Source organism: Schistocerca nitens, chromosome 6 (genome assembly GCF_023898315.1).
Source record: "Schistocerca nitens isolate TAMUIC-IGC-003100 chromosome 6, iqSchNite1.1, whole genome shotgun sequence".
In the NCBI taxonomy this organism is placed as follows: domain Eukaryota; kingdom Metazoa; phylum Arthropoda; class Insecta; order Orthoptera; family Acrididae; genus Schistocerca; species Schistocerca nitens.
Window position 1 is genome coordinate 297596879 of NC_064619.1, and position 19108 is coordinate 297615986.

The window sequence follows — 19108 nt, forward strand, 5'->3', positions numbered from 1 at the left end:
TAATAGTATTAGAAGATAGAAAAGAATTCTCTCCATGTGTCGAGTATAGGTGCTCTTACCTTATTATAATCTCACTTGTATATACATAAAGGCGCGTATGTGCAGATGGCTTAAAGTTTTTCAGTTTCAGGGCCTGTATCCAAGGCTGCCTTCGGTTTTCATCCTTAGTGAACTTATGAGTAGGAACGAGAAACAGTTATACTTACTTCTGTAACCGAATTATCACAGATACTTTCCAAAATGTAATATGAGTCTGACTTCACAGGCATCACTTTCAACACTTTAATTTACGTTATACTCTATTTCAAGTGTAAAAAACATATAAAAGTCACTTCAGCGGATTTCGATAAACGCATCTGCACTATCATAGAGACACACGTGAAATGTAATGCCATTTCCCCACACAAAACGCTGAGTACAGCCTTAAGCGCAACACGAAACAACCATGTTTTGCCAACAATCATTTGACTTTAGCCCAGAGATGTTGGAGCCACGAAAATGACGTCAGGGCCAGACTATTATATTTATGGTCGAGGTTTGTAACCCGATAAAGTGAATTATGGGAAAATACTGGCTGTTTATCATTAAAGTGCAGTTACAGACGTCCAATGTGGGCTATGACTACCATATGGTAGCGAAACGCGACAGATATTCCAATGCGTTAATGCAGAACCAATTTACGCCACAAAAAATTAGTTTCAATTTTGGCCACCAGGTGCAAATTTGGCGCTGTGAATACAAGAAAGACGTATAGGATTGTTTCCATATGTAGTTGATTAGGATCGTGATGTGGACAGAAAAGGTCAAACAAGTGAGAAAGACTTAATGTTGTTTTTATTATTAACTGCCACTTACACAGTCTGTTCAATATGAGCACCGGAGATGTCGACGAGATGCTCTACAGCACCAAATTTGCACCTGGTGGCCAAAATTGGAACTAATTTTTTTTTCAGCGTAAATCTGTTCGGCATTAATGCAGTACCACAGCTAACATGTTTCACTGCCAGTCGATAATTACAGCTCACACTGGTCCTCCGTGATGAGCTGCGCTTTAATTATAATCCATCCAGGCCGCCATGCGCTGTTGCCATTTTTCGGGGTGCACTCAGCCTCGTGTTGCCAGTTGAGGAGCTACTCGGACGAACAGTAGCGGCCTTGATCAAGAATACCATCATAACGACTGGGAGAGCTGTGTGCTGACCCCACGCCCCTCCTATCCGCATCCTCCACTGAGGATGACACGGCGGTCGGATGGTCCCGGTAGGCCACTCGTGGCCTGAAGACGGAGTGCTTTTTTTAATTATAACCACCTGGTACTACATCTACAAATACAGGGTGTTTCACAATTTCTAGTACAGGCTTTTAGGGGCTATAGAGGGTACTTAGTAGATAAAGTTTTGAGAAGGAACCAACGTCCGAGAATGTACCGTCTGAATATAAAATAAGTTTGATGGTCAGATTCTTTTCAAATCTCCCATTTCACGCTACGCACACAAACTGAGGAGAGGGTGTCGTTGTCGGTCCCAGTTGTAATTATGGCCTCACAAACCATTTTCGTCCCGCTTTAACAATAGCTGCGAGAAAATGGTAAGTTGGCAACGAGGAGGATCGACTGTGGTGTTCCACGGATGAACCACAGTCTCGACTTTGAGGTGGACGTTCTTCGTCGCGTAGAAGAGAATACGACCACCCGAAGCACTGCTCATGCGTAGGATACCATAGAACAAACAGGCCATTGTCTCCGCTGTGTGCGTGCCGTGAAGGAGAGAGATCTGAAAGTATTACGATCTTCGAACTTATTTTACATCCAAACTGTACATTTCCGGACATGCGTTCGTTATCAAAACTTTATCAATAAGTCCACTCTACAATCACTATAACAATGCAGAAGGAACTGTGAAACACCCTGTGACTCCGGAAGCCACCGTACAATGCATGGTGAAGGGAACATCGTACCAAGTTTCAGCCATTTTCCTTCTTCTTCCATTTCCGTGTTGACACTCTGTAAGTGCTCTAATCTCTCTTGATTTACTCTCATGATCCCTAAGGGATGTACAGAATCAGTCACATGAGACGTAATATCCTTTTCATTTAGTGAACGGTTCAAGATATCGAAACGAGGTGTTTAGCAGATATTAGTACGCAGAACGGCACATTATTACGTTGCACGTGTAGTCTCGTTTACTGTTCTATGTACAGAAATATTCAAGCAAGTATTTTTTATATATGTTCTAGTTAATGGGCTACAATATTTTACACCAGATAATTAACTTCGTCGTGTGATGGCCACATTCGAGACCTGAGTACAAATGATTTTTCAGTCACATCGAGCAAACGTATATAAAAATGATATAATCAGAAGGTAGTTACATTTTCATGTAAAACGATAAAGTTCTTGTAGCTTGTTACGTTCTGACTGTACCACTTTTACATATGTTGCCTCAATATCACGGAAAAATAGTTTGTATTCAAGTTCTGAATATGGTCGTCATGTTGCAATCTTCAGTCCGAAGACTAGTTTGCTGCAGTTCTCCAAGCTAGTGTAGTCAGTGAAGCCCTCCTCATCAATGCATAACTAACACAACGTACATCAATTTGAATTTGCGTACGGTATTCAAGATTTGGTCTCCATTTTTTACCTCCACACTTCCTTCCATTACATACTTGTCACTTCCTTGACGCCTTAGGATGTGTCCTTTCAACCAAACCCTTCTTTTAGTCAAGTTGTAGCATGAAGCTGTTTTTCCCTCAGTTCTGTTAAGTACTTTCTCACTTGTTACTCGATACACCCATCTAATATGCAGCATTCTCCTACAGCATAACATTTCAAACGCTTCTAACTTCTTTTTGTCTGGACTGGCTGTCATCCACGTTTCACTTGCATACAAGTCTACATTCCAGACAAATAGCTTCATGAAAGACTTCTTAACGTTTAAACTTATATTAGACTTCTACAAATTTCTCTTTTTCGGAGCTTGCTCATACCACTCTGCATTTCACATCCTCGCTACCTCGGCCGCCATCAGTTGTTTTGCTGCCCAAATAATTACACTCATCTATTACTTTTAGTGTAATTTCCTAAGCTGATTCCCTCAGCATCGTCTGATTTAGCTGGACTATACTACATCGACTTGATTTACTTTTAACTAGACTATATTCCATTACCATAGATTTACTTTTATTGATGTTCATATTATGAACTCTTTACAAGATACTACCAATTCCACTCAACTTTTCTTCCAAGTCTTTAGCCGTCTCCGACAGACTTCGGTCATCGGTAAATCGCAAATGTTTTATTTCTTCTCCCTGAACTTTAATTTCATTTCTAATTTTTTCCTTTTTCATTCATAGTTTGCACAGTGTACTGATCGAAGAACAGCGGGGACAGGCTACAAACTCGCCTCACTCCCTTCTCAACTAACGCTTTTCTTTCTGTCCATCGACTTCTATAAAAGCAGTCTGGTTTCTGTAAAAGTTGTAAATAACATTTTGCTTCATGTATTTTATTCCTGCTACCTTCAAAATTTCAGATTTTGGTTGAGTCCACCTTGCCAAAAGCTTGCTCCAAATCTACAAGTGCAAATGCTCATCAGAGACCGAAGTTAATCAGCTGGTATAAAATATTAGGAATTTTGTTGAGACTATGTTGTAGCTCGTCAAGCACGTATGTGCTCTTTTTAATGGAACGATATTATTTTTTCCGGCATTGGGAAGTTCTTGAAAAGACGGGAACAAGGCTTGTTTATGTTGGCCTCCAACTTTCCGCAAAAATTGAAGGACAAGATGACTGGTACTGGGTGCTGTGGTGTAAACACCGTCAAAAAACGAATGTAATCCTGTTAACAAGAGCACGTTATTAGCTACTTTGTAGCTGTTGTGGATTATATGTTAACTCTTTAAAAAAAAGATTTGCAATACAAATATTCTTTTAAGATTTTTAGGCCGTCGCTACCTGAAACTATTCTTTGGAGTAAAATGTCTTATTTATAAAATGATGGAGACAGATAATACCAGGCGAGTAGCCTGGCAAACATTTATCCGATTGGTTGCAAACTCAATAACAGACCTAAAGGCGTGGGTATTTAACTTCACATGGTGAATGTAAGCAGCACCCGAAACGGAAACAGATTTTTGCAGAATCTCTTAAACCAAGACTTTTTATAACAATAAACAAGATTTTTTTTCGAAATAGAGGGCGTTAGTGTGCTCTGTAGCACCTTAGTTCATTATATATTAACACAATCTGATGTTCTCTGACACACATATAGCGTGTCATGTGGAAGTTATTTTGATTTTCGTTACCTGCTGAAAGCAGACTCTGTCACCAATTAAATCCCCAAACACAGCAACTGCTTCCAACTAAACAAGAAAAAAATCGACAATGATAACTTAGCTCACCATTTTAAGGCGTTAAAAATGTATGCGACGAGATACTAGTTTAACAGTTTCCGCGCAACTAGAAAATGTAAGCCGTTCTTTTCTACGATCGTAAAAATTGTATCAAAAAATTAAGCTATTACAACAGTAGTGTAAGTGATCTACAATAATCTTCTGTCACCAGCACCGTTGATGAAGTAAAATCCATGGTTTAGTATTGGTGGTGCCTAACCGCGTAATCCGCGGAATACCAAACAGAAGTTACAACATGGCAACACTGCATGCAGCTTAAAACTCAAATATAAAATTATTAGAGAGGAATCTCTCATTAAAACGGATCATGAAATTTATATCTACAACTAAAATGAAATAATGAGGGTGTTGAAAGCCGTAGTTTAAACAGACTTCCTGCCAGTATCGGAATGGTTCTGTCATGCTATAGAGCTGTGTAATTGAATGAATGCTTCGTCCCTACAAATCTGTGTGGTGATGCAATGTATCCTAGGGGGCCGGCCGCTGTGGCCGAGTGGTTCTAGGTGCTTCAGTTCGGAACCGCTCTGCTACTACTGTCGCAGGTTCGAATCCTGCCTCGGGCATGGATATATGTGATGTTCTTAGATTAGTTAGGTTTAAGTAGTTCTAAGTATAGCGGACTGATGACCTCAGATGTTAAGTCCCCTAGTGCTTAGAGCCAGTTTTGTATCCTAGCGCCCCTTCTTTGTCTCTCTCTCTCTCTCTCTCTCTCTCTCTCTCTAGTACATACGACACCATCGGGGCCTGAAAATTTCATCATGTGTACGCGAATGAGATACGATGTTAATAAAAAGTATTTAAATAGTATGGAGAGGCTATGGATGGATGTAGTAAGAAGTCAGAGTATCTCAGTGTGTAAGTCTACTTATTCGCACTTCGTACGCCTCCGTTCCTGCTAGACTTATTTCTTGCCATCACTTGAACGAAAATAGGGGAACTTGTTCGGACAAAAGTGAATACGCAGAAAAGGAAGAAAGAAATGTCACAAGAATCAACATTCGCAAAATAAGAAGAGAAAAGCTGAGACGAAGCTTTCCTGCAGATACATCCGCATATTCTTCCGGGTATCTGTTTTCTTTTGGTATTGTTGCTGGCTTGAGATATTGGGCAAGGTCCGTGAAGCTGCCCGGCCGGGAAAGGAGGCCAGATGCCGGCGACTTAGACTGGGACTGCTGACGTAACACTCTCCCGAGACGTGGACCGCTTTCTCCGACACCACTTTCGCTTTCAATAGGCGTCCAAGCCGCACAGTCGTCGTTTTAAGACTACAGTTTAACATAATTTTGAGCCTGGTTTTCTTTAATAAATACCATCACTTTTAGTCCGTGTTTACACTCAGAGAAGTATATACACTGATGAGCCAAAACATTATGACCATGCTACTGATCCACTTTTGGAGTGCTTCATACACTCTAAAGAAAAAAAAAACCGTCGCACCACGAAGGAATTATACAAATGGGACGGAAATCAGTAGATGTACATGTACAGACAAATAAATGGTTACGACTTCGGAAACGTTGAATGATTTATTCTAGAGAAAACTGAGCAAATCAATAACGCAATGGTCTACCTCTGGCCCATACGCGGATGGTTATTCGGATTGAAATTGATTGACAGAGTTGTTGCATGTCCTCCTGAGGGGTATCATGCCAAGTTCTATCCAATTGGAGCCGCGCGGTTAGAGGCGCCATGTCACTCACTGCGCGGTCCCTCCCGCCGGAGGTTCGAGTTCTCCCTCGGGCATGGGTGTACGTGTTGTTCTTAACATAAGTTAGTTTAATTAGTGTGCAAGTCTAGGGACCGACGACCTAAGCAGTTTGGTCCCATAGAATTTCACACACGTTTTTGGCCAACTGGAGCGTTAGATTGTCAAAATCACGAGTTGGTTGGAGGGCCTTGCCCATAATGCGCCAAACGTTCTCAATTGAGGAGAGATCCTGCGGCCTCGCTGGCCGGCATCCCATTGACTGGAGTAGAATTGTCTTCGGTGATGAGTCCCGCTTCGAACTGAGCCCTCATGACCAGCGAAGACGTGTCTGGAGACGCTCCAGACAGCGGTAGGATACCAACCTGACTCTCGCCCGTCATACGGCCTGAAAACCAGGAGTGACGGCCTGAGGTGCCATTTCTTTTCATAGCAGGACCGCTTTGGTTCTCATCTGCAGCATCCTTATAGTACAGAGGTACATCGGCGATATTCTGCGCCCCGTTTGGTTGCCCTTCAAAATGGTTCATATGGCTCCAAGCACTATGGGGCTTAATATCTGAGGTCATCAGTCCCCTAGACTCAGAACTACTTAAAGCGAAATAACCTAAGGACATCACACACATCCATGCCCGAGGCAGGATTTGAACCTGCGGTCGTAGCGGCCGGGCGGTACCGGACTGAAGCGCCTAGAACATCTTGGCCAAGCGGCCGGCCGGTTGCCCTTCATGGCAAGGAATTGTGGGCTTACATTTCAGTAAGATGATGACCACCCACACATGGCAACCGTTTCTACTACTTGTCTTCATGGTTGACAAGCTGCGCGGGATTAGCCGAGCGGTCTCAGGCGCTGCAGCCATAGACTGTGCGGCTGATACCGGCGGAGGTACGAGTCCTCCCTCGGGCATGGGTTTGTGTGTTTGTCCTTAGGATAATTTAGGCTAAGTAGTGTATAAGCTTAGGGACTGATGACCTTAGCAGTTAAGTCCCATAAGATTTCACACACATTTGAACATTTGAACATGGCTGACAAATCCTACCTTGGCCAGCAATTGTGCACGATTCTGTCATTTTGACATGGTCACTTTTCCTACTGGAAAGTGTCATCGATGTCGGGGAAGGAATCAAGCGTAAAGCATATGGTCCGCAATAACGTTCACGTAGTCTACAGCTCTCAAAGTGCCTTGATTACAGTCACAGGTTCCACGAAAGCCTAAGTGATATCTCCCATTAATACCTGCATCTGTGGCGCAGTGCATGTTTAAAGCAGCTGTTCGGCTGGATGATGGTGATATCTCGACACAACCATTGAACTGATGTAAGTAGAAACGTAATAATACGACCAGGTGACACGTTCCCATTGACCCACGGTCCGATATCAATAATCCCGTGATCGTTACAGTTGTAATTGACACTGTCATTGGGTCAAAATGGGAACATATAGGGACCGTCTGTTCGGAGCCACATATTTAACGATGTATCCTCCACCAACACTCTACTTACTCGTCAGATCTGCGTTTTGTGATGAGTCAGGGACGTTCGACACTTTGTCGTGTACTCGCGGTTTCACCGTCCTCCAACTACTTTCCATAGATACTCACGACAACAACACGCCGAAGCTGGTCGGCTTTACAATTTCCTACCCTACATGCTCCTTCCCAAGCATCGTTCATCTGCCCTTTGCTAAAGTCGTTTTGTCAGTGTATTTTCCCATTTGCGACCTTTATCGGCACTAGTTTCCTCGTGATGAGTGGGTGTTGTGTGAAGGTCTTAGGTTAGTTCGGTTTAAGTAGTTATAAGTTCTAGGGGACTGATGACCATAGATGTTAAGTGCCATAGTGCTCAGAGCCATTTGAACCATTTGATCGGCACTAGATTGATTCTCAAAATGTTTCAAATGGCTCTGAGCACTACGGGACTTAACAGCTGTGGTCATCAGTCCCCTAGAACTTAGAACTACTTAAATCTAACTAACCTAAGGACAACACACACATCCATGCCCGAGGCAGGATTCGAACCTGCGACCGTAGCGGTCGCGTGGTTCCAGACTGAAGCGCCTAGAACCGCTCGGCCACCTCGGCCGGCGATTGATTCTCCATTCGTCTGTTGTTCCGCTACAGAGTAACACAAAAATGCGGTAACATTTGAAAATTCAATACTTCTTTTATTGATGCCAATGAAAAGTGCACAAAATGACCAATAGATGGCGTTTCATATGATACAAAAGCAATGATTAGTATAACAATTGATTTTTAGCAAAGACGATGTTCCTAATAACAAATGCTCACCTTCTCAATGTGTCGGCCGTCCTTCATCAACACCTGTAGCGGAGAAAAAAATGAACAGCACTGTAAAGCATATCAGGCATGGTGAGAAACTGGCGTCGGAAACTGTCTTTTAGTTCCATAATGACGACCGTAATAGACTTGCAACTTCTAGTAACACCACAACCAATAATTACCCGTATTGAAGTCTGGCGACCTGGGTGGCCAAGCATGACGGACGTAGTGACCCAGCACGCAAACCTCGCACACGTCTTTCACACATGTATTAATATTGGGTGGAGTTCCACAGTGCATAAAAGTCGTACCTTCCAACAGGTGTTTATCAGCCAGGCTGGGAATGATCCGACATCCTCTCTCACTGCAGCTCATTTTATACACGATTGTCATACTGCGTCACTGACGTGTCGTTGACCAGCGTCATCCGTCGGTCATTTTTTACACTCTGTTTTGGTTTCAATCAAACCCCATGTCATTTCAGACTCGTATGTCAATTCTTACCTCTCTACCTACGTTATTCCGTGAATTAGTGCATTTTCAATTGCTAACGGACGTTTGGGTCACCCCGTAGTTCCTTACCGCGTCACGTGCTCACGATTCCTCCAGACGACATTCCATCTCGTGGTGGGCGATGGTTATATAGTTTTGCCTCTTCAATGTATATGTCATCTTCTTTATCATCCACACATATTTCTCTGAAATTTCACGATCTGGAGCGGTAAATTTTATTCTCTTACTCGCACATACTGATGTTCAAGTAGCTTTCTGTCATCTACAGTGGAGCTGATATTTTCTACTGTTTCTCATGAGAAATTTTTGTGGTTTCTACGTTATCAAGACCCTATGAAACTGTACTCGCAAACACGCGTAATGTAAACACTGACATAGCGTGTACTGCAAAAAAACAGATCGTTAGGTTTGTATCAACATTTAACTTGCAAGTGCGTAAAGGTTTCACGGAGCATTTAAACTACAGAGTGTATACTAAAGCACACAACTGCCCTTCTATGGTGATGAACCTAGGACACTAGAAATATTATACAGAATAGGTTTCACTTATACTTTAAACATCCTGGTTACGCTAGCAGATTAACTAATAAAGTTTGAAAAGTTCGAAATAACACGAGGACAGTTCAGCAAATATTCGCTTACACTAACTTGCCGCGCAAAATACTGTGTCTCGACTGTATCTAGATTTGACTTACAAGGGGCACGCGCCTACTCTTCATCAGCCGGCCGAAGTGGCCGTGCGGTTCTAGGCGCTGCAGTCTGGAACCGCGTGACCGCTACGGTCGCAGGTTCGAATCCTGCCTCGGGCATGGATGTGTGTGATGTCCTTAGGTTAGTTAGGTTTAACTAGTTCTAAGTTCTAGGGGACTAATGACCACAGCAGTTGAGTCCCATAGTGCTCAGAGCCATTTGAACCATTTGAACCTACTCTTCATCACCGATTTCGTCCAGAAATGTCGTGTGACTAGGGCCTCCTCTCGGGTAGACCGTTCGCCGGATGCAAGTCTTTCGATTTGACGCCACTTCGGCGACTTACGTGTCGATGGGGATGAAATGATGATGATTAGAACAACGCAACACCCAGTCCCTTATCGGAGAAAATCTCCGACCCAGCCGGGAATCGAACCCTTGCCCTTAGGAATGACATTCTGTCACGCTGACCACTCAGCTACCGGGGGCGGTCATCCAGAAATGAAAGTGACAGGACTGAAAGTTCCAGATGGCCAAGCGTTTTGAAAAAATAGTGGTTTTTATCGTAGTTCCTAGGCAGCGGTTGGCACAGAGGAAAGAGTGCGAGATGGCAATCCGTGGGCCTTGGGGGTCTAGTACCTATGTGAGACCTTTTTTATTTTATTTTCACGTTTTACGTTACTTTCACTGCAAATGAACCGAGATATGAACAAACTAACCCACTAGTATACAGCACAATATATTACTACCCTCTCTGGAAAATTTTTGCCAGAAATGTCGTCATTACTTCCTCAAAATCTAGGAAATCTACAATAGCTACAAACAAAATTTTTTCACTTGTATTATGAAGCGCTATGTGCAGGAGAAAAAAATTCTTCTCTTAATTGACTCGTGGGAAAGACAAGCAAATCCACAAGTATACGACGAGATTTGTCAAGATGAAGAAGGACAGAAGGATTGCCATCGTGCAGTATTAAAGTGATTCCTCCTAAGCACACTCCACTAGTGCAACCGTGCGATGTCTGTTTTTGTTACCAGGTAAAAAATTCATCAAAAAGCTGCTCCTATCGAGAAAGATAAAGAAATCGCATCCCTAGAAGGCTGTATCAAAATTCATTCCACTGCACATCATTAGCCGTCCTCGCCAGTATTTATGGCGAAACGATGCGTAACGCGTGGCCTACTGCTTAATCGTGCATTGAGAGTCAATCTTTCAAGAATGTAAACCGAGATTGTTTTTCTGTAGAAACTTTAAAACAACGATGTAATTGTAAAAAGTGCAACGTTTATAAATTGTACAAGTTGCCTATTTAATTACTAGAATGAGATTTTCACTCTGCAGCGGAGTGTGCGCTGATATGTAACTTCCTGGCAGATTAAAACTGTGTGCCCGACCGAGTCTCGAACTCGGGACATTTGCCTTTCGCGGGCAAATGCTCTACCATCTGAGCCACCAAAGTACGACTCACGGCCGGTCCTCACAGCTTTACTTCTGTCAGTATCTCGTCTCCTACCTTCCAAACTTTACAGAAGCTCTCTCTCGCAGGAGAGCTTATGTAAAGTTTGGAAGGTAGGAGACGAGATACTGGCAGAAGTAAAGCTGTGAGGACCGGCCGTGAGTCGTGCTTCGGTAGCTCAGATGGTCAGTGGGCTCTCAGCCGTGGCAGCGTGCGGACGACCCCGCGCGCCGGCCAGTGCTCCGCTGCAGGCGTTGTTTACTTCCGCGTCGTAGCTTTAAGGCTTGTGTCCGTCCACCGTGAACAACATGTCGAGCGCTTACCGCCGTGCGACCCTCAAAGTTTCCTTCCCAGCTGAACATGCGCGACCTCGTGCACATGAAGTTGAAACGTTCATACGTGAAGAAGTTCGTTTAGATCCTAACCACGTTATCGGAATCCATTTTTCGATCACGAGTAGTGTCGTTTATATTAAAATGACAAACACCGAGGTGTGTGAAGATGTTATTCGCCGCCATGCCAATGGACTTAAGTTCAAATACTCTGATGGTCACGTCGGAGCTGTAACACTTGAACTCGCAGAGTAGGGTCAACGCACGATTAGGGTGTTTGAACTACCTTTTGAAGTGCCGAAGGACGAAGTTGTCTCTGCGTTACAACCATACGGTAACGTCATCGGTTACGTAGAGGAAAAATGGCAAACCTTCACGACCTACCACGTCCTTAATGGTGTGCGTCAGGTCAAAATTGAACTGAAAAAACGTATACCATCATACCTGACAATTGGCGGGTGCGAGCCATTGTCATGTACGACGGCCAACCCCGAACATGTGCGGGTTGTGGACAAGAAGGCCACGTCAGATCCGCCTGCATGCAATGCCGCCTGATCCAGACGCCGGTCGGAGAGGAAGCGTCCCCAGCGGTATCACTCAGATCCCTGTCACATATGCCAACGTTGCCAAGGAAGGTAGCACCCCTCCACAGGGTCTTTCTGCTTCGTTGACGTCGTCTGATCAGGTAGATGCAATCGCTACTGATTCTGAGGTACCACAGACGCCAGATCCTGACCAGCCGGATCTTCGCAGCACTGTGAGTGAAAATGCTACTGAGATGGACGTTGATCCGGGAGTGGTACCTACTTCTGCTTTTCTTCAGACTGGTCCGGAGTCAGACGAAAGCCACCCGCAATCAGACTCTGAACGACATGTTCGAAAACAAGGGTCGACACGAAAGAGAAAGAAACGTAGCCGTACACCCCCTGATGAATCCATTCTACAGATGGATACCAGGGATGCACACCCGAAGATGGACGGCAAACCGCTCTTTGATGACCAAAAGTCTGATGCGAACGACCCGCCACAGGCGACCACTGGCAACGAACACCCCTCCTTACTGGCGCCGTCGCCCCGACAGGTCGACGTGGAAGAGAGCCTATCCGATGAGACGAAAACTACGTCTCCCCTCCACGTGGATGATGTACACAGCCGATACCCTACCGCAGTATCAGTCTCCTGGGCAGACGACGTGGAGATCGAAGGGACTGGGGTAGACGGTGCTGATGATGGGGCGCCCCCATCGGTTGCGCCCGCGCCCGCAAACTCTCCACAATAGCAGCCTCTTCAGCGGACCGGCAAGATCGACGACCTCTCGCTCCTGAAGAAGAAGCCCCACCTGTGCCTGTGGGACTCCAACACCAGCATTATCGTGTCGCAACGATTAACCTCGCGACCATTCATGCGCCCCCCAAACTAGCGCTGCTCCGCGATATGATTTATGATGCGGACATAGATATTGCGCTATTTCAGGAAGTGCATGTCGCCGATTTATCACCACCACATGGCTTCACGGCGCATCTTTCTCCCGCTTCGGACACCGGTAGTGGTGTTGCCATCATCTTACGCGAAGGTCTTCCTGCCGAAGATGTCCTATACCTCCCCAACGGCAATGGTCCTTACTCTCTTTGGTGTACGCATCGCCAACATTTATGCGCCGTCGGGCTACAGCTACCATCGTGAACGCAGTGCTTTCTTCGCGAATGAAGTTACACCCCTTTTTATGGGACCTCACGATGACTGGGTCATGGGTGGATACTTCAACTGCACCCAGCGACCTCAGGATCAATTGCCGCGTCACTCACCATGCGCAGCTCTGGAAACAGTCGTCACGCGGCTACAATTCGTCGACACGTGGAGACATGTTCACGGTGATCTTTTGGGCTTTACGTACTACACTGCGCACTCCTCTAGCCGACTGGATCGCATCTACATCTCGCGATCCCTAATTCAACACACTCGACAGGCTGAAATCTGGCCTGTTGCTTTCTCAGATCATGAGGCTTACTTCTGTGATGTTGTTCTCACAAGACAGGCAGTATGGCACGGACGTGGTTTATGGAAACTGAACACGGCACTTCTTAATTCACCTGACTGTTGACTTCTAATAGAAGACACTTGGATCACGTGTAATAGACGCCGACCCACTATCCGTCTACCATATCCTGGTGGATCCAGTGTGCAAAGCCTGCTCTTCGAAAAACTTTAACCCGGTATGGCGAAGATGTTGTCGCCTGGAGGAAGAGCACTATGGACTTTTACTACAGGATCCTACGAGAATGCTCCACGATGCCAGCCTCCCCTGAGCGCCATACAAGAATGAACCATGCTAAGGCCCAAATCTCCAATCTCATGCGAAGGCATTTGGAAGGAGCGATAGTACGATCTCGTACTGCTGATCGCATGCCTCATGAACATCCGTCGATGTACCACATCATCCAAGAACGCCAAAATCGACGCCGAAAATTGATTCACGTCCGAACAGATAAAGAAGGGCGTCGCTACGTAACCCAATCTGCAATAGGGAATGTGCTTCACGCCCACTACCAGCAGCTATACGCCACAATTCCACATTCCCCAGAGTTGATCGAGGAAGTCACACAGCTCAACATCGGTGGTATCCCAGGAGATGCGGCGATTGACTTGATGTCAGAGGTGACTGATCAGGAAGTCCGCGATGTGATCCGGCAGGAACCATCAATCGCTCCCCAGGACCCGACGATCTTCCCCTCAAATTTTATCGCACCTTCCGTGATCTGTTAGAGTCCACCTTCACCTCCATCTCTCGGGAACTGATGTCTCCGGAAGTACCTATGCCGGACGCTTTCATGGAAGGAATTATTATTCCTGTACTTAAACCGCATGGTGGCAACAATATCAGTGATTATCGGCCCCTCACCCTCCTTAACAGTGATATGAAAATCTTCACTCGCCTTTTGGCGGCACTACTTAAAAACGTTGCCCGATATGTTGTGTCGCCAGACCAAGCATCTTTGGGAGGGGCTAATAATATCCGCACGGCTTTATGCCGCTACAGGGATATGATCGCCGTTACCCAGGCACAACGCCTCTCTGGGGCACTTGCATCTTTGGACTTTAGTCAAGCTTTTGATAGGGTTGACCATTCGTTCCTTACGGCCGTTCTCCACCATATGGGTTTCCCAGTCGCCGTTATCACGGTAGTGATGCGCCTTCTGCGGGGTGCCTCATCCAGGATTATGTACAATGGCAGACTCACTCCGCCGATAAAAATAGGTCGATCCGTACGTCAAGGTTGCCCTCTATCAGCGATTTTGTACGCCTTTTCCTTGGAATCCTTGCTATGTGGACCGAGACAACGTTTGGTAGGGTTGTCCATAGATCGCTACCGATTCTGTTGCACAGCCTATGCTAACGATGTCGTCATCTGTTTACGTAATGCCGACGAGGTTCGAGCTGTTTTGACGTGGGTAGCGACTTACGGTGAGGCGTCGGGTAGCTCTTTAAACGTACGTAAGTCACAAGTTATGTTCATTGGCACGGGACTTCCCGTGGAGTGCGTTACACCTCTCACCACCGTTGATAACATTCGCTGTTTGGGAATAGATTTTTCATCTGATCTCCGGCGTTCAGCCACCATCAACTGCCGACGCCTCCTTTTCATGATCAGAGCAGGTCTTATGGACCATCGCCTTCGACCCCTAGATATTCTCTAACGAGCTCGATATGTCAATATATATATCGCATCCCGAGTTCCCCATGTAGCACAAGTTCTACCTTTCCCGCTTACTGTGGCACGTCGCATGTTGGCAGCGATGTCATCTTTCGTCAGCTCTGGGCTGTTGTTCAAAGTTAACTATGCAACCCTTACTCTTCCCCGTGAACGAGGTGGGATAGGTCTGTTTCACGTGCCGGATAGAGCTCGCGCCCTATTTGTCAGCTCCCAGATGACGGTATGGACACGTTGCCCAACGAGCCTCACTGGTTTCCTCCTGTCGGTATATTCGCCGGTCTCACTGTCAGCCCCAGTGATGATCTCGGATGTTCCGGCCCAGTTCCATTATATACGGTACTTCTTTCTTGAACTCAGTTATCTACGCCTCATCTTACCAAGACAGCTTTTACTCAAGACAAAGGCAGTATACAATGTCCTCCAATTAGGTCGTCCACCTAACCCGATTGAACGAAAGTTCCCCCAGGTTGACTGGCGTCATGTATGGCGCGCGGTGTTCGCTTGTTACCTTGACACGAATGTTCAATCTGTCTGGTACCTAACTGTCAATGGTAAGCAAGTCAACCAATTTCGCCTTCATCGTATCCACCTCGCCCAATCACCTCTATGTTCCACGTGTGGAGTGCCAGACAATGATGAACATCGGTTTGGTTGCGGACCGGCGGCGGAGGTTTGGCACTTGGTTCGACGTATTGTGACTTTTCTAACGCGGGACATTCCGGATCGGATTACTCCCCTTTCATTATTATTTCCCGAACGTGATTATTTTCCTCGGACAAAGACCAATGCTGTGAATTGGATTCGCGGACATGCCATTCACTACCTATTTGGACAAACTGTAGACTCTGTACTCGATTTTTGGACATACCTCAATGACCGTCATTATGTCGTTGTCCGTCACCCAAAATACAGACAATTTTTCTCGAACTTCCTTGGGAGTGCTTTCCACGAGCCGCCTCGCAGCTGGAATGTGTTAAGCCAAGAAAAAATGGCACTGAGCACTATGGGACTCAACATCTTAGGTCATAAGTCCCCTAGAACTTAGAACTACTTAAACCTAACGAACCTAAGAACATCACACACACCCATGCCCGAGGCAGGATTCGAACCTGCGACCGTAGCAGTCCCGCGGTTCCGGACTGCAGCGCCAGAACCGCTAGACCACCGCGGCCGGCGTTAAGCCAAGAGAGAAGAAGGTTTCCTGTTTGAACCAATGAACATTTCTGAACAATTAAACGGAACACATCAATTTCGAGAAGACGTGACTCAACATATTACCAGCGGGGCGCAGAAGGCCTCTGATCAAATACACAACAAAACTACACAAAACAAAATAAAAATAAAATTCAAAAAAAGAAAGATTTTGTTGTTTGTAAGGATTGCCCTAACCTTGATTTCCCATATTTCCCCTGGTATATAGGCAGCTCTCTGGAGTAGATTTAGCCAGGAGCCAACGCCTGAAGTGGACCAGATTTTTTTGTTATAGGATGAAAGTGGCGGTGGCGCTTAGGTTTTTTTCTTTTTTTTTAGTTCAAAAAAATTACAATAAATTAAAAAAAGGCAAAAGTCCTGAGTTCGAGTCTCGGTCGGGCACACAGTTTTAATCTGCCAGGAAGTTTTATTTAATTACTGTTTTCCCTGTGTGCGTGTATTTTTTTTACCATGAATATCATCCCAGCACGTGTAAATCATCAACCTTAACATAATAAAAGTATGTAATATAATATAGAGAGTTCTCATGTGCACCTTAAAATCCCTTCCTATAAATTTATTTCCAATCCTAAATTTTAATTTGTCTTTTTGTTACAAGCCTTTTACGACAAATATTAATAAATACCTTTTACTGAACACTACTTCATTTTATTTGCAGTGAAAGTAACGCAAAAACTGAAAACAAAAAGAAAATTGTTTATGTATAGGGATTCAACACCGCAACGCTCATATTACTGTTCTGCACACTCTCCGCTGCGCCAATCGCAGACTGGATCTTAACTTAAATGATTGATGTTGCACTCGGCGAGCGTAAAAAATGCTATTTTCTCTAAACGCCTGGCCATCTGTAACTCCCATTTCGCCTCAAATTTCTGACCCAACCCTACATATATCATAAATATGGTCGAAATCGGCAACGACGATTAAGTCCGGACTCCTAGTTAATCTGTTACACCAAGTTGTCCCTTGTACACCGCCTTTTGGCTTCAAAAGAAAAATTAATTAATGCGATCTAATATAAAGAGAATAAAGAGATTCTATGCATCGTGTTACTCAGTACAATGTGATTCAGGTTGTATTATAAATATAGTAACCAGTCACGTTTCTTGGAAGAGTCTAAATTAATTAAATCAATAACGATTCCAAAATTTCGTACTAATTCCAGAAAAGTGAAATTCAGTTTCGATGCATCACGCAGATGGTACACGTTTTGATTACAGTACATTGCAAATTAACCCCTTGTTAGGAAAATTTGTGACGTGGCGTCGTTATATAATATTGCAGTCGACCTTACTGTGAGTAACAAATACAAAATGACGACGTCAAAAGAAAGTGGTAAGCTGCTCTTTTCTATATAAGTACTTCCATGTTATCTCAATCAAACTGGCATTAGCTACAAAAGAAACACTGTGTGCTGCTCGTCTGTAGAGTGTCAAAGAGGCTTAAAACAAACAAGTCGTGCACCAGTAATGACAAGGAGAGTTAATTGCTGAGCAGTGTTCCACACTAGTCAAAGATTATGTAAATGAACCAGCGAAGAGAGTTTTGCTGGCAGAGTCTTTCATTCCCTTTCACCTATCCACGACAGGCTGCCCTATCTGTGCCACTTCATGTTTCTAACAAGGGAAACTTCCGCTCCCCCCCTCCCCCTTTTCCAACAGATTCACTAGCGGACAGCCCGTCAAAAACGGAATAGAGATCAAGCATGGAAACAGAAAGAAGGTGTACTGAACTGCGAAGAAAGAAGCAAAACAGAAACATTGACCGGTCCAAGATCAAGATGTGCAGATCGAGCAGACTGCAAGAACCATGGTGTCATGCTTGTGCGATCAAGGCATTGGACTGCAATGTGCGAGGTCAATGTTCAGATCTCCCTCGCGTCCGTTTTTCTAACAAAATTATGAACTTTCCATGAGGTCATTGACGTTTCTCTCTCCTTCTACAGTCTTGGCAATTGTCATACTATACACTGGTTAGCGAATATGAGTAAAGTGGTAAGAATACATTATGGTCGCAAGTAAACGTGACGAATAGTGAGATCAGGCGAGAGGCCGTAACGAACCTCTCACAGAAATGGAAGCAACAAATAAACGGGTGTGAACTATTTTACAATAGAGGAACTCAAGATCCAAAAATTCCAAAACGGAACGTAAGTCATAACATGTGGCACTTGTCTACAAGAAATAGGAGGTCCCTTCCTTACAACTTGCTGTTGCAAGCGGGCGTTACACCACAACACAGACACAAATCTGAATACAGCGAACATATGCGTCAAGGATCGGAAGGGCAATTCACAATTTTGTGAAAAAAGAGGGCAAGAGGGAGATTTGAAGAAGGATCTGACCCTTCGCAGTCTAACACCATAACTACACGACAACCACACCGTGGTGCTTGTGGTTCGCTCGATGGTACACGTCTTGAGCTTCGAACATTCACTGTTTCTATTTTGCTTCGTTTTACACAGTTCAGGACACGTTCTTCCTGTTTTCATGCTTCATCTGTGTTCAGTTTTTGACGGGCTATCCACTGGTACAACTTACCACTATATCCGAGGCCGTCGATTCGGCCTCGTTTTACAATGTACATCTGTAATGTTCAGAAACATCATTTTCCACGAATTCTCTCCGCAGCCAGCATAATATATTTTTTGTCAGTTGACTTGTTTCCTGTTTGTCACGTAGTTGTTGGTGTAAATAGCAAAATTTGGTGTCATTTTGCTATCGGTGTGCATCAACGTTAAAACGTTTCCTTTAGCTATGTTCATATTGTTACATTTGCACGTAACTGTTAGGCAACTG

The 19108-nt window shown here is 44.6% G+C and overlaps 1 protein-coding gene across 1 annotated transcript in view; it reads left to right on the forward strand.

Annotated features, from left to right (window-relative positions):
- Nucleotides 1-19108, forward strand: part of LOC126262696 (ejaculatory bulb-specific protein 3-like) — a 30445-nt gene that overhangs the window by 819 nt on the left and 10518 nt on the right. The gene's annotated exons all lie outside the window — the stretch shown is intronic.